Source organism: Meleagris gallopavo, chromosome 1, assembly GCF_905368555.1.
Source record: "Meleagris gallopavo chromosome 1, MGAL_WU_HG_1.1, whole genome shotgun sequence".
Classification (NCBI taxonomy): domain Eukaryota; kingdom Metazoa; phylum Chordata; class Aves; order Galliformes; family Phasianidae; genus Meleagris; species Meleagris gallopavo.
This window is the reverse complement of record NC_139404.1, coordinates 175,295,070-175,310,172: the sequence shown is the minus strand read 5'-3', so window position 1 is coordinate 175,310,172 and position 15,103 is coordinate 175,295,070. Positions and strand designations below refer to the sequence as shown.

General features: G+C 39.9%; 1 protein-coding gene across 2 annotated transcripts in view; it reads right to left on the bottom strand.

The window, feature by feature from the left end:
* Positions 1-14,259, bottom strand: part of SACS (sacsin molecular chaperone) — a 56,109-nt gene extending 41,850 nt beyond the window's left edge. For both annotated transcript variants that reach the window (XM_085216157.1, XM_085216158.1), the window contains exon 1: positions 14,025-14,259. The gene's annotated coding sequence lies outside the window, so the exon portion shown is untranslated. The remainder of the gene's footprint in view (positions 1-14,024) is intronic.
* Between the last annotated feature and the right edge of the window lie 844 nt (positions 14,260-15,103).

Sequence of the window (15,103 nt, the reverse complement as noted above, 5' to 3'; positions counted from 1 at the left end):
CTGGGTCTGGTCTTGTTCAACAACTTCATCAGCGACCTGATTAAAGGAATAGAGTCCACTCTCCGTAAGTTTGTAGATGATACAAAGCCGGGAGGAGTGGCTGACACACCAGAAGGCTGTGCTGCCATTCAACAGGACCTGGGCAGACCGGGGAGTTGAGCAGGGCAGAACCTGATGAGGTTTAACAACAACAAATGTAGAGTCTTGCACCTGGGGAGGGATAACTGCATGCATCAGTATAGGTTAGGGGATGACTTGCTGGAGAGGAGCTCTTCAGGGAAGGAACTGGATGTTCTGGTGGACAACAGGTTGGCCATGAGCCAGCATTGTGTCCTTGTGGCGAAGGCAGCCAATGAGAGCTTGGGTTACATTAAAAAGAACAAGGCCAGCAGGTCTAGGGGGTTGATCCTCTCCCACTGTTCTGCCCTGATGAGGCCACATTTAGAATTCTGTGTCCAATTCTGGGCTTCCCATCTGAAAAAAGACAGGGATCTCCTAGCAGGAGTCCAGCAAAAGGCTACAAAGATGATAAAGGGCCTGGAGCATCACCCTTATGATGAAAGGCTGAGTAACCTGGTCTGTTCTGCTTGGGGAAAGGAAAACTGAGAGTTCATATGATACATGCTTCTAAATATCTAATTGGAGGTAGGAGGCAAATGGATGAGGCCAGGCTCTTGGTGGTGCATAGTGATAGGACAAGGAGTAAAGGCCTAAAACTTAACTAAACATAGGAAGTTCTGTACTAACATGCAGAAGAACTTCTTTACGGTAAGGGTGACAGAGCACTGGAACAGGCTGCCCAGAGAAGCTGTGGAGTCTCCTTCTATGGAGATATTCAAGACCTGTCTGGATGCCTACCAAAGCAACCTATTGTAGGAACCTGCTTTAGCAGTGTGGCTGGTCTTAATAATTTCTTGAGGTCTTCTCCAATCCCCGCAATTCTGTGATTCTGTGATTCTAATGATACTGTCAAGAATAAAAATGCTGCACTATTGTTGATTTTTATGGAGACAACAGATTATTAGTAGCTAAAAAAAAAAAAAAAAAAAGAAAAAAGGCAATTCCATATTCAGAACGTGATGATTTTTGGATCCAAATGTTCTTCTTTGTGCCTATCCCTTGCAAGGCTACACAAGCAACAGAGAGCAGCAATTATCTGTCTTAGATCCCGTGGTGTACTAAATGGGACTCTGGGACCTGCAATCCTATAACCATAGTTAAGTAGTATAGCAGGAATCCGATCTAAGCCTCCTCTGGCACAACTGGAGACCATTTCCTCCAATCAAGTAGGAGTTCTTTCAGTTTTATGCCAAAAATTTATAAAGATAAACCACAGAGAGCAGAGGACCATATTTGTCTAGGATAATTGTTACAGACAGCAGGCTTTTTCCAAAGAGCCTAAGTTTGAGGAGCAGCTTAAATAACATTGGGGCAGTGATCTGTGAGTCCATGAATTCAGTCAATGATCCAAACTGTTCCTGAAAGTTGTTAGGCCCCATCTCCCTGTATCTTCCAAGGTGAGTATTTGTAATGCATTAAATCAAGCACATAGCAAGCCAGACTACGATACAGAAAGTTCTGTATTCATGTCTATCTAAACAAGTACACCAACCAAGAACTGTTTGCAAAAAGGAAGTGATCACCAGGATAAATGATTTAAGTTATGCAGTTTTTCTCGTAGATTGAAACCAAAACATTGTAGTTCAACGCTCACATTTCCTCAGTGATTTCTTGAGAAGTTCAGAAAAGCATGACTTATGAATCTTGGAATCAATTACAGCTGGTTTAGACTTCAGTATTACATTTTAATAGAAAAAAAAAACCTGTACCATATTTGTGAAAACTTCTTTGTTACTGAAAGAAAGACAACAGCCTCCAGCAGCAGACAGTGAAGCTGGGCAATGATCTCAAGAGGAAAATTTGGGTGCATCTATAGCACATACTGGGAAACAGTTCAGAGTTACCTGATCAGACAGAGAAGCTGCTAGCTCCAAAAACAGATCGGTCAGAGCACAAGAACCCAGCAATACAGCTGCTGCAGCAAGCAGAGCTGATAGCCGGATCTCACTATGAAGCTGGTACCTCCACACAGGTCAACGCTACACAAGGACATCAGGCTGTGATAACCATTACTCCGAACCATGGAATACAGGAAATTTGTCTCAAAGGCCAGAAAAAAAATTTGCAACACATATTCTCAAGAAAAATACAAAGCTTATTGAAATTAAATATATATATATAAATTCTGTGCTAATTTCATCTGTTTCTTCTCAAAAGGCACTAGGGAAATGCAATCCTCAACAAGTAAATGTGCTTAACATATGAATTATAATATTTCATTTACAGGAGAGGTGACTCAGGAAGTATGATTGCATATATCAATATGTAAAGCTCTAGAAATGGTTCATGATAGTACAACCAATTTGCAGTCAGATTCTGTGGCATCCAAATTATCTTACAGTAACTGTCTGGGACTGTGTGCTGAACTATGTGTAAATAATCCCTTAACTGAGTTCTGATGAAGTGATCATACCCAATGTGGATGCTTCAAAGTGACTACTGAGCAACACATAACAGCTGGAGAAAAAACTACTTGGCCAAAAATAGGCCAGGTATTGAAACGCTCATCAGAATTGCTGCTCTCCAGAAACCCAGAGGTGTGAGGATCTTTTCTCTGAAACTGAAAGTAGTAGGTGCCTCACAGGAAGACAAGAAGAAGGAGAATTAGTCCTGCTGAGAGTTAGTTCTCCATCATTTGATGAGTTTTCCAGTGAAACAGGAAACTGAGACTGTCTGTAAACCACAATGCAGAAATTAGAAGAGCTATGCATTAGCAAACAAACATATGAACAACGGGGTTATTAAGCAGAGGAAAAAAAAATAGCATAAATGGATTATGGCTTGACTGTACAAATTGATGCCATTTAGAAATACCCAGCTTAATCAATAAGTTCTGCTTGCTGTAAAGCAGGATTTAGTCTCATAGCTATCTCTGGGCTAAAAGCAGCAATAATTTCTGGTACCACTGCAGCAACATATCGATCTGTGCAGGCTTGTTCATACAAGAGTTCGTGAAATACCTGGCAATGAGTTATTTCTTATGAGGCCCTGGTGAGAAACCACATTAAGGACAGGATAGGAACAAAGCTTTAGTACAGAAAATACATTTCAGAATAAATACACCAGCTGCAATACAAGGTCAGAAGTGGTCAGTCAAGTGTTGCGATAACATGGTTCTCCAAAGCAGAGTGAGTATCCTCAAGGATTTCCTTCTGTCTTTATTTTAATTATGTTTGGACTAGTAAAATCATTCTTTTAGCTACATAAACTATATTTCACAAGTACTTTTCTTAAGGAATAACCCAGAAAACTCAGCACCAAGTGTTGGTCTCACCTTGACTCTTGTTTTGCAACATTACTCCTAGCTGAAATACAAGGGAAAGCAGATATCCTCTGTGGTCACACAAAGGCACTTTACTGTGTTGTACACAAAAGATCATTATAACAAATGCATTAAGTCTGTTGGTGCTTCTGACATGCATTTTGCAGATACTGGTTTAGAATGTTGTGTTTATGTTACTGTTTGTTTTGGATGTTCACAAATAACTAAGTTATTGTCTATGTTCAAATGTCTAAAGCAGGAAAAAAAAAAAAACAATCAAATTTCAAACATTCAATGTATACAAGGAAAGATACCCCTCACAGTTTTAAAAATAAATCTGATTTCATCTTCAAGTGCAAGCAGTAGCTATACTCAAATCCTCCTAAAATGAATTCATGCCTGACCTCAGTGTTGCCATTTCCTGAATACCACGTAACCTCAACTATCAATACAAGCTGGCCTTGCTATCTTCTCTGGCTGAGCATCTTTCTCTTTGTTCACCTTGCAACACAGCAGCCCAGGAAGGAAGGTATCAGCCTGCTTTTGGTACGGTTCAGAGTCTTTTTCATAATTATTACAATAGTTACAATGAAAATTGGAAAGATTGGCTCGCCACAGTCGTTTGAAAGCCATGAGAAGAAGAACTATTTCAAGTGGTGAATGCATTTATTTCTTTCATTAAATAAGGATTCCTTACTACATGGAAGTTTTCCATTCTGCTACAGGTATTTGGTTTCAGGGACAATCAGTAATCATGAAACACTGATCTGTAGCACATATGTATCAATGATTTTATTTATTGTATGAACATGTTTTGCAGCATCTTCTTCTTAAGGTTTGAGATAGATTGAAATCCTCAGATCTGTAATTCAGAAATCTGCATTTGACTGACAAAAGACTGATGAGGAAATTTCAGACCTGCAATCTACAGATTATTCAAAACGTTCTTTGTTTGTTTTTGTGGACAGGAAGATATTAACATCTCTTAAAGCAGTGCTCAGGAAATCAAACCTTCTTGTTATCCTGTCCTCTACTACCAAAAAAATATTTTCTTGTGTTGAGTCACTGGAAAGTTTATGATAAGATCATCTTGATATCATGATTGCCAAGTCATTCTCTACTTTAGACACTATGAGATATGCAAACAGCCCTGGTCTGAGAGATCTCCAGGTGAGACAGGAGAGCTGATGACCTCATCTGATGAAGCTGAGCTCTGATTGATCATGTCAGGAAGTATGTAGCAGTTGTAGGCTACAGACCATGTACAGTGTACCACCTCACTGAATGATGATCTTCCACTCTGCAACAGCTTCCAGATGACTTCTGGGCCCAATGTGAGATATGGTCCTTCTACTTACAAAGTCTCACGCACGACCAGTAACACAGGTAATACAACAGAGGTAAGTAGCATTCCCATCTCATGTTAGAGTTCAGTGTTGGGACCAAGATGACATGGCTAGTAGAAAAAAAAAAAAAAAAAAAAGAGGTGTAAAAACTTGAATTGCCATGATTACGGTAGGAGCTGAAGTTAACTCTCTCTACTTGGAAGAAACCAGATTACCTCCATCCAAGAACTCTGGAACACAAAATCGCCATTTTAGTAGGAAATATTTTTAACAAATCAAACTGATGTTACCACTTTATGACTGGAAGAAGTGATTTGGGAAACTGCACATCCTTTGCGCAACATCAATAGTGTGCAAAGCTTTAGAAAGGAAATAATAATTAAAAACATGAAAACAAACACGAAGTGAGTTTAAGTACAAAAATTATGCAAAGACTACCTAACATATTCCATTGAAAAATTATTTAGCAGAGAAAGGAATCTGCATAAATCTCACTTCTGAAGTTTAGAAACATCAATACTTTGGAAACTATTCATTAAGCAGGAAAAGATTGAAATATTACAAAAATGGTAGATACAGAACCAGCTGCATAGCAGATGGCAGCAAGAAACTAATGACGCTTCCCCAAAGACATGACTGATACCACAAGGACAGCAAAGGGAATCAAAATCCTACCCTTTAAGCAGAGACTAAGAGAAACTGTCCTCTTCAGCCAAGCAGAATGAAAGAGAAGATAGCACAGAAAAGGTAAGATTATTTTTTTAAAATCTAATAGATGGATGAGCATAGTAAGGGAAGAAGAGCCATTTAAAATATTAGAGGACATGGGTATAAAAATACATAAGTTGAAATTTCCCCAGAATAATGAATGAATCAAAAAAGCAGTGAGGTTCCCAGGCAGGCCTCCAAGAGTAGAAATGAGTAAAGTAATGGCTTTGGAGACTGATCAGCTTTTATCCAAAGAAAGATCTCACAGAGTGTGACATCAGAGCACTGCTCCGTTCCTGGAGATCTTTTCCAACCCAGCAGTGCACAGCCAAGCTCTAGAAATCATTTGGGACATCTAAGCTGACAGCACCTAAATTTGAATATCTCGAAACTGGCATCTAGGAAAGCATGAAGAAAAGCTCTCAACTTTGAAATTTACATCTGCCCTCTTATCTAGTGGTAACTGAGTTAATTGACCTGTGGGTCACTGAAAAACATACCTAATTTCTCCATCAGAATTGGATAAAATGAAATAATCTTCCATTTGCAGTTTGGGAATACCTTAGTGGTGGCAACAAAGGTTTATTTTAAAAGAGAGCTCACTCATGCATCTCAGATTTGCCAAGCGTGTGAGTAGAAAGCAAAAACAGATGCATTTTTTTTGCATTAAGTCAGAAACATTTTAGTGTAGTCTAAAACAGAAGATTGCTCCCACAGCAGTGTGTAATATGATGATCCGGCTTTTAGAGAATCATGATATGAACAAATTGCAGGCTCAGTACATTATCTAGCAACCTAATATAGATAAGTTTGTCCAGTCAGCTGGCAGAGAATTTCAATGTTGATGTTGATTTTGTTGTGTTTGCCTTGTGCCCAGACATAGCACAGGACTGCCTGATTTTGTGCAGGAAGCAAAATATTTTGTAATAGGTATTTGCTTGTTGCACAAAATTATCAAAACTGAGATAAAGATACTTCACCTGGCACTATCAGAAGGAATCAAGTAATCAGCAGCAGTCTGCAAACACATAACGCCCATCTAAATGAACAGGCCTCAGCTGCGAAATTAGGTCCTTTATTTTAGACCAGACTGGTCCTGACCTACGGAAAGTATATATAAACTACAATGATAACCAGTGCTGCTTGTGGAAACAAGAGAGAAGCCCTCTTCAGTGCCATCCTCCCTCTTTGAAGTGCTCTGGAGTCTGGCTGCCTCAGAGACTAAACCATCAAGGCCAAGCACATAGCATCAGATTTACCATAACACATACCTAATGCTTGACCAGTACAAGCGGTTAGTATTTGGTATTTAGATATTTAGGTGTTACAGCACTCGAGTAAAATGTTCCTTGGCCTTCTTGAACTGTAGAGACTTTTTTGTTGTCTCAGAAAATTCCTAGAACAGTCATTCACAATTTCCACAATTGTCCAAAATTGACAAAAAAAAGTCACAATACCTAGTGGCTAGCCTAGAAACATTCCAGAAACAAGTACAACACTTGTTACAAGTTACAGACTTGCCAGAACACCTCAATGGCTAAAAGACCAACTACTTTTCATACTTTATTACCTAAATAGAGTTCTCTAGGATATTTTTGACAGAACAGTAATGCGGAATGGCAAGGAGAAAATGAAACCATTTAAAATTTCCTACCTATTAGCACCAGCTGGTAGGGACATATGGCCACGCTGCACAGTGTGGTTTCAAGCACAAATTGTAGAGTCCATCCTCATCATCCTCCTCCTTTGACTCATATTAGTATGTAGCACCCTTTGAATTTTTTGTGGGAGGAAATACTGAGAGATTCAACTGAAAAAACGTAACATGGGAATGTCAGAGAATGTTATTATTAGCCAACTGTAGAGGGATGTCAGCCTCACAGTGTTGGAGAACAACATGCATTAAAGTGGCAAAGGCTTTGAAGGTAAGGACAGGCAGTTCATGCTTAAAAGAAAAGTGTAGAGTAGGGCAACCTTATGTTTGTGGAAAATCAGTAAAATCATGCACAACAGCTTCTGTGTCAGTACTAGCAGGGAAAGACAAAGGCATAGAAAAAGATACCATAACCTTTAAGATCCAGGACAGACAAAATTTTCTGCAAAAAGATGAAGTCAGAAGCAGCAATATGGCAAGGCAGAAGACTTGGGAAGAGTTCTCATCCCGTTCATAAAAAGCCATTTATATTTTCTGAAACACGCATAGCCTTTAGACCACTTGGACAATGTTTTTCTTTCCATTTTGGAAAAATATAGAGCACATACTGATTGTGCCTACACCATTACAGCCCTGCACCCCAAAAGCAGGACTTAGTCCCTTCTCTAGATGGTGCTTATTCACTCATGTGTTCAAATTAGGACCATGCCAGATCTGGGCCACAGACCAAGTGCGCAACGCTGGTCGCAGGTCTCTTCTCTGCCCCATGTGGCAATCCTGTGGTCTTGAAAAGTTTGGCGGAGGGCACTTTTTAGGTGAAAAAGGTCTGAAGTAATGACAGTGAAGTTGTACAAAACTCCTACTTTTGTAGCATAAAGTTACTCTCACAGACTTAATGCTGTATACCTTCACAACTCCTGTCAAGAAGAAAGGCAAATCACTAAGAAAATACAGGGAATGGCTTCCAGGTGGTATTCCTTCCGCAAAATAATTCCACACATTACAGGCAAGAAAATGTTTCTGCAGAGTAAAAAGTTTCTTCAGCAATGGACTCAGTAGTGAGAGAAGCACCAACAAGACCTTGGAGGTCTTTTCCAAAAGTGATGATTCCAAGACACTATGACTCTAAGTGCTGCTCATCCACCTGATACAGTCTTTTTTAGAGCAACTGACACACCCCCTGAAGCAATTGTTGGAAGGCTGAATTTTATTTTCAGTTACCAATGTTAATCAAAAGTAAACACGCTTACTGCCTTCTCTCCTGGTCCTCCAAGCTGACTCCTATGTAAAAGCCACAGGAAGAGTCTCTTAAGATCACAACATACTTACAGAAGTGTGGACAGACATCTGTGCCATTTGTCAGCCAAAACTGAAGACAAATGGCTTGGCATTTTCTGTCTATGACTAGTATGCTTTTAAGGAGATAATTTATCTATATGAATGTCTCCACTGTAAGCAGGAGGGTTCATCTCTAAACTGAGACACACTATGCTGAAAATTTACGTCTGGGAATGCCAAATGTTGCAGAAGCAAGGAGATTAACACACAGGCTTGGCTGGATTCAGGATATCTAGATGGTGAGGAGAAAATTTTTTCAAAGCTGAGAATAGTTAACTCCTTTGCAGATGCTGCAAATCAGTATGAAAGATGGAAATATAGCATGCTTAGCAGCTGTCATTCATGCCAACAACTGTTGTTTAAAAATATTCTTAGGACAGCTCTGCCAAGATTTGGTATGCACAAGATTCGACATCTCTTCCATTACTCCTGTTGCTTCACAACATGCCCAGTTAGATACTTTGTTTTCTAAGCAGTCATTTCAGTGCAGTTTTTCCTAATTAAAAATGTTAGAAAGGTGAAAGATGGAATTGAACATGGATCTTTTAGCATATATATTCAAATATGAATATATGAAATAGCATTATTCACAAACGACTATATTAAGCTACAGGGGTATCATAAAGAAGCATCCACGAGTGTTTGCAGAGTGGTTTGAACTACTTGATTAAGTAGCACCCTATTAGTGAAAATTATGATTAATGAGAAGCTTATAACAACAAAGCTCTCTCTGCAAGTACTGCAGGAGAAAGGAAGAAGGAAATGAGAAGTGTATTTCAGATTGGAGTTGTTAAATTAATAATTAATGGATGAAGATCCACTAAAAGGGTTTTTGGAAGATTTGTATATTCTAAATTTTAGAATGACCAAAAAGAACATGGACTTTGTTCTATTATTTCCAGATGGGCTTTTTTTGTTTGTTTATTTGTTGCTTTTTTTATATATACTTCAAGATCCTACAGTTATCCCTCTTAAACACGGCACCATTTTACAACCTGGTATGAGAGATAACAGATATTAAGAAATAAGGTGGCAAGCAAGAGCCCCCAAGATCAATACTTTCAGTCACATCAGAGCAATTCCATTATCTCCCATATAAAGCAGGCAGCTGCCCTTTACATCCAGCTATAACACTAATACATTAGAGAAAGAGGAGATGTGGTCATTCTCACTTATTATTTATAACACAGAGCACGTACAACTTGGCTGACATCATCCTTGTCACAGCTCATGAGAAACTGAAATAAATCACTTTTTGTGGCTTTTAGGAAAGTTGAAAAAGCCTTTCAGGTCTAATAATCCATTTTTCTGCAGTAGAGTGCTGTAACAAACACAGCCAAATAGTTTATTGCGTATAATTGTCTATGTTCCAAGCTCATGACTTGTTGTTTGGAGGAAGTCCCTATGTGTACATACATATATATTGGATAAACATCAAACGACCATTACAATTTAAAGAGACGTGTTTAGCATTGATAGATGTAGCCAGAGCAAACTGAAAATCACTTTAAGTTCTTCAGCTCTGAAGTCTACTTTGCTCAAGTGGATCAGCACTGTTCTGGGTACAGGACTGCTGGGCTAACAAAGGTCTATACAAGAGACAGGTTTCCAGTGCCAGACTAACATAATGAACATAACAAGGTCAAAATCACTTGTCAGTGCCTGGAAAGGGTCCGCTTCACTCTACAGTGCAAAGATCACCCTACAACATACAGTCTGTTCTGTCTCTTGTCAATGAACAGATCTTGCCAGAGACAATGGCTCAACATGTTTGTGCTGGTCCCAGTTTAGGCATGAGCTTAGCTGCACCAGCGAGCACAAAGGAGACAACTAAGGGCTTGGTGAGATTTCTCTTCCCCGTCTTTCTTATTTTGCAGCCCAGGTATGGTCAGTGCCTCAAACCCACCCTCAGGGAGTAAGAGAAATGTGAGATGCTTTTTGGGAACTGAGGCAGGACAGGGATACTGCTGTTACAGAAAAACTAATGACAGAGATCAAAGCTGGTAATTCATGCAGCAATCGGCCTGAGAGAGAGAAAAAGAATTATATGGAAGGAGGAATTTGAAAAGGAAAGGAAAGATTCAGATGGGGCAGTTTATGGGGGAAGCGCAGGAGGTATAAGAAAGGATTGAAAGCACAAGGCTGCAATCCTTCTCCTGTCCCATGGGGTTTCCAGACATCTCCTGACATTTGCAACTTTTTCATAGTATGATTTTATGCAACAAGACTTAGTGACAGCTGGTGCCTGCTTGTAAAGCATACCAGACCACTCTGAAGCTGTTGTCATGCTTTGGAGGATCTCAACTTACATTGGTTAAAACACGAATGTGATTTTTATGTTAACGCTGCAAAGCTTCAGCATGTACCATGTATAATTAGCAAATAGGCAGCCAGGTATATTAATCTGTCCTAAAATAATTACGTGAGGTGCAAGCTACTTCAATAAAAGCTTTAACTAAAACTGGTAATTTAAATACTAAGATTATTATTTCCTTCTTTGTGGAAGCCCAAAGAGGTTTTGGAGACTCCTTCTGTGGATACATTCAAGACCCATCTCTACACCTACCTGTGTGACTTACTGTAGGGAAGCTGCTTTAGCAGGGGGTTGGACTCGATGATCTCCTGAGGTCCCTTCCAACCCCTGCAATTCTCTGATTCTGTGTTACGCAACTACATATATTCTCTGTAAAGAATAAGTAGCTGAACCTTACAGCTAAGGGGAGCCTATGCATATTCATGCCCTCCTGAGAGGTCACCAGAGAAGCTAACAGCTGTTCCACTCTGTCCTGAGTGTAATCATCGCCCATCTGATTTGGTTTTGTCTAGGTGGAGAATATTTCTACAGGTAAGTTTAAGGAAAACAGTTAAGCCTCATTTATTTCTGGACCACTTAATAGTTGTAGAGGTTTTTGTGCATGAATACATTTAGATCTTCATAGATAGACTGAAATCTTCCTTACACAGCTCTGTTGTGCTTCCATCACAACAATATACTGGCTAAAAATTCCAAAGAATGACTGTTGATATGGCCAAAAAACTAAGAAAATGCTAATAAATTAGACCATTTTGTTTAAAGATTTAGTTCAAGACTGCAAAAAAGCATGTATACGTATTAATTACACACTGATGAGAAAAACTGGAATATTAAGTACAGAAAAAAAGGTGCCACAACAAATCAATGTGCAACTTGTATTTCTTAGTTGAGGCAGAAGTAATTGCTGGACTGCATAAATAACAAAAATTATTGATGAACTATTTAATACTTATTTCTACAAAGATTAAATCTTTCAGAAGATCAAATACTTGGAAATGTGACATGCATGCTTTTTCCATGCATGCATTTTCCATGCATGCATTTCCATTTCTGTGCATTATCCTAAGAGTTTAAACAAAGTGGGCAGCTAGACACTTACTGTTTAAATTCTTCAAGAAAATGCTCTTTTGGATTACAAAAACCTATACTACCATATATTTTAGTGTGAAATGTAATGCAGTATTTTTGAAGCCCCAATCACTGTGAGCGCAATGACCTCTGGCTCATTTTAGGTATGTGGTCTGTCAGTTTTCTGGGAAGCACTCCTGTGCTTCCACTGACTTTACAGGGAGCCTCAGGCAAGCACGATCTTGGGCATCTGAGGTCCTTCGTTTTATTTTTGTATGAATCTTGGCCGGTTGCCCTGAAGTCCATAAAGATTCATGTCTGAGAATCAGGAAAACAATCAAGTAAAAGGTTCAGAGAAAGAAATGCTTTTCCAGTTGGCCCCAAAAATGCCAAATCCACCCCAGTGTCATTCTGTTGAAAACAATGGAAGTACACAGGAGCTGAACTTTTCCCACTGCCTTCACACAGCAGTAAGCAGCCTATAAAACAATTCTATCTAATTAAATTATGTCATGGTCCTGCACGTTTTCTGTGGGAACAGAAATTCTCTACGTGGGATTGGCTTTTTGTAGTCTGTTTGTATTCATACAACCCTCCCATGACAAAGCAAATGATTGCTCTCTCAATCTTTGAAAATTCTGTTTCTAACCAGAGATTCTGCATAGTGTTGGTGACAATCCTTGCATAGGAGAGAAAGAGACAAGAGCAAACACTGGCAATGCCACAGCCTCAGTATTCACATTCCCTTCTGGGCACTCCTAAGGTAATGATGTTTTGATGTGAGCTAATTAAGGGCTAAACTGGGCCTCTCATAATTCAGGTTTGGATGGCGAGCAATAAGAATTTGCTTTGCAAATGAACTGTCACAGAACTGCGATACCTCTGAGAACACAAGGTGAGGACAACACCAAGAGCGACGATGAGAAAAGATCCCTGTGAGTTCCTCAGTGTACGGGTGGCATATCCCCAGCATGACAGGGTCAGAAGAGAGTATTCACATGCCAGCATCAGCAGCTCTGCCAGCTCCCAGAAGAGATGCACAGAAGATGATTACCCTTGCATTACCTACTCACTCTCCCTAACAGGCTAGCAGGGCTGCTCAGCACAGCCCCCCTGCTGCCACCTCCCTGATGCCGGAGTGAGATCTCCCTGGGGATCCTGCAGCAGCTGGTGACTACCAACGTACAGCTGCAGAGGCCATCAAAAAGATGGAAATCTTTACTTCAGAACAAATCAGCATAGCCTTACATGTACTTGGGTAGATTAAAGCAGAATCAATATTCTTATAAAGGATGAGGAAATTTCTCATGACTTAGTTTTTCACTCTGCTGCAAAGCTAATTTTAGCTGTAATTAAAAAAATAATAACAACAATGCCTGGTTACAAAAAAATTTCCTCAGAAACACAGTGCAATAAACTTGCTCACAGTTTTTGCTTTCTGAATTTGGTTTTAAAGCTGGCACTAAAGCCAAATCTAAAGCTTGATTTAGATCCTCAGAGCAGATGGAGAACAAAAGGCATCAAATCATCTGCCAGAATACAAAACACTGCATTTCCATAAGAACAAATGTTTACATTCAAAAATGCATACATCTACCTCAGCTAGAAAGAGAACAAAAGGCAGGAAAACGTTCATTCCTATGAGTAATAAATCATACTTGGCGCACTCTCAGAGCTATGTTAGGATCCAGCCTCCCAAAGGTAGCACGCAAAGCCCTTGGAATTTCATATGCTTTCTACAACTGCATACATAAGGAAAATTAAGAACAGGGCAGTTGGTGTGAAGTAAGGTTGCATAATGAATAATTGTTGAATTTCTGAAAATTAGGTCAGCCACTGTAGCATGAAATAATGTAGCGTGTTCCCCTGTGCCTGAAGGCAGCCCTGAGCTCCAAAGGCCGGCGCAGAAGCAGGGTGGTACTGCAGCACTGCGTGGCTGCAGCGGGGAGCCCAAGTGAGCCATCCGGAACAGAGAACATGTTCCTATGCAGAGCCCTATGTTTCACCCACCCTGCCAACGCACTGCAGCTCGTGAGTCACCCAAAAACCATCGAGATGCAGGCAGTGCTGCTATTTGGCTCAGTACACTATTATGTGAGTGCTAAAAGCAACACAATATCTGTGAAATACCTCCCAAAGCATTGGGATGCCCATAAAACATCTCCCACAAACAAATACAGAGACCGCTGGATCTGAGATTGAGCTTGTACTTACAGCATCGGCCAGGACAAAGCTCTGTGTTTAACTATTCCTTCATAAACTGCTTCCACATGCTTGTCTGCTCATTGTGCCATTTCTTCCACTGGTTGCTTGTGTTTGACAGCATCTGGACCGCAAAATGATCCTTCTTCCTCCTCTCTTGCAAAATCAGCAAGCTGTGGAGGGATGCGTGACCACTGCTGCAGCCTCTCTGTATGGGAGCAGCCCAATGCAGCAGAGCTCTAGCTCCCCCTTCCCAGCCTGGGTTTTTCTTTTTTTTTTTTTTTTTTCTTTTTTTTTTTAAAGAGATATGATCCGACCTCATGTTTCAGCAGCACAATGCGAACTGCAGGCATGGGGTAGTTGACTAACACAGGACAACGCTGAGACAGAAGGGCAACCACATTTTGAAGAGATAACGCTTGAGGCATACCTCGTAATTGAAGCAAATACTTCCTGTAACAGATCTGACTTGAGGTTTTGTTTTCTTTTGTCCCATTTTAATCTACTTTCTGCCATTTTGCAGCTCAATTTCCCCACTTTCTGCTTTATTATTTTTCAGTTTATGTGGCAGAAATACCACATTCACTATTGATTTCATGTTTGATCTATCCTGCTGTGTTAGAGAATGTTTATACTTAAAATGGTCACAATTTGTCCCTCTGAAAACCTCTTGTCTGTGGAGCAATTTTAGGAAATACCTTAGCTATTCTGCTTCGGACTCCCTCATTCAACAGAAGTGTGCAATGCTTGTGCTCTTTAGGACTCCCCGAGTTGGTTTCTTCCGTGTTGATTACATCAAGACTCAGAATGTGTACTACCAGCGGCGTCCTGAGTTTACTCTCTTTCTCAAATTGGGGCATTTTGAATCATTTACACATTTTAAAGCTTAGCTCCTTATGTATTTTGCATTCTTATTCATTTTCCTATTCAATTCATAAAGCAGACCTCAGAAGCATCTGGGATCTCAGACACAAGCTTGAATGGAAGTGAAGTTTGTACTATTTACGGCATTTCTAAGGTTTTTTTATGCTCTCATTTGCCAGTCACCCATGTTAAGGTATCAGATTGTCCTCCAAGGGAAACCAGGAGAA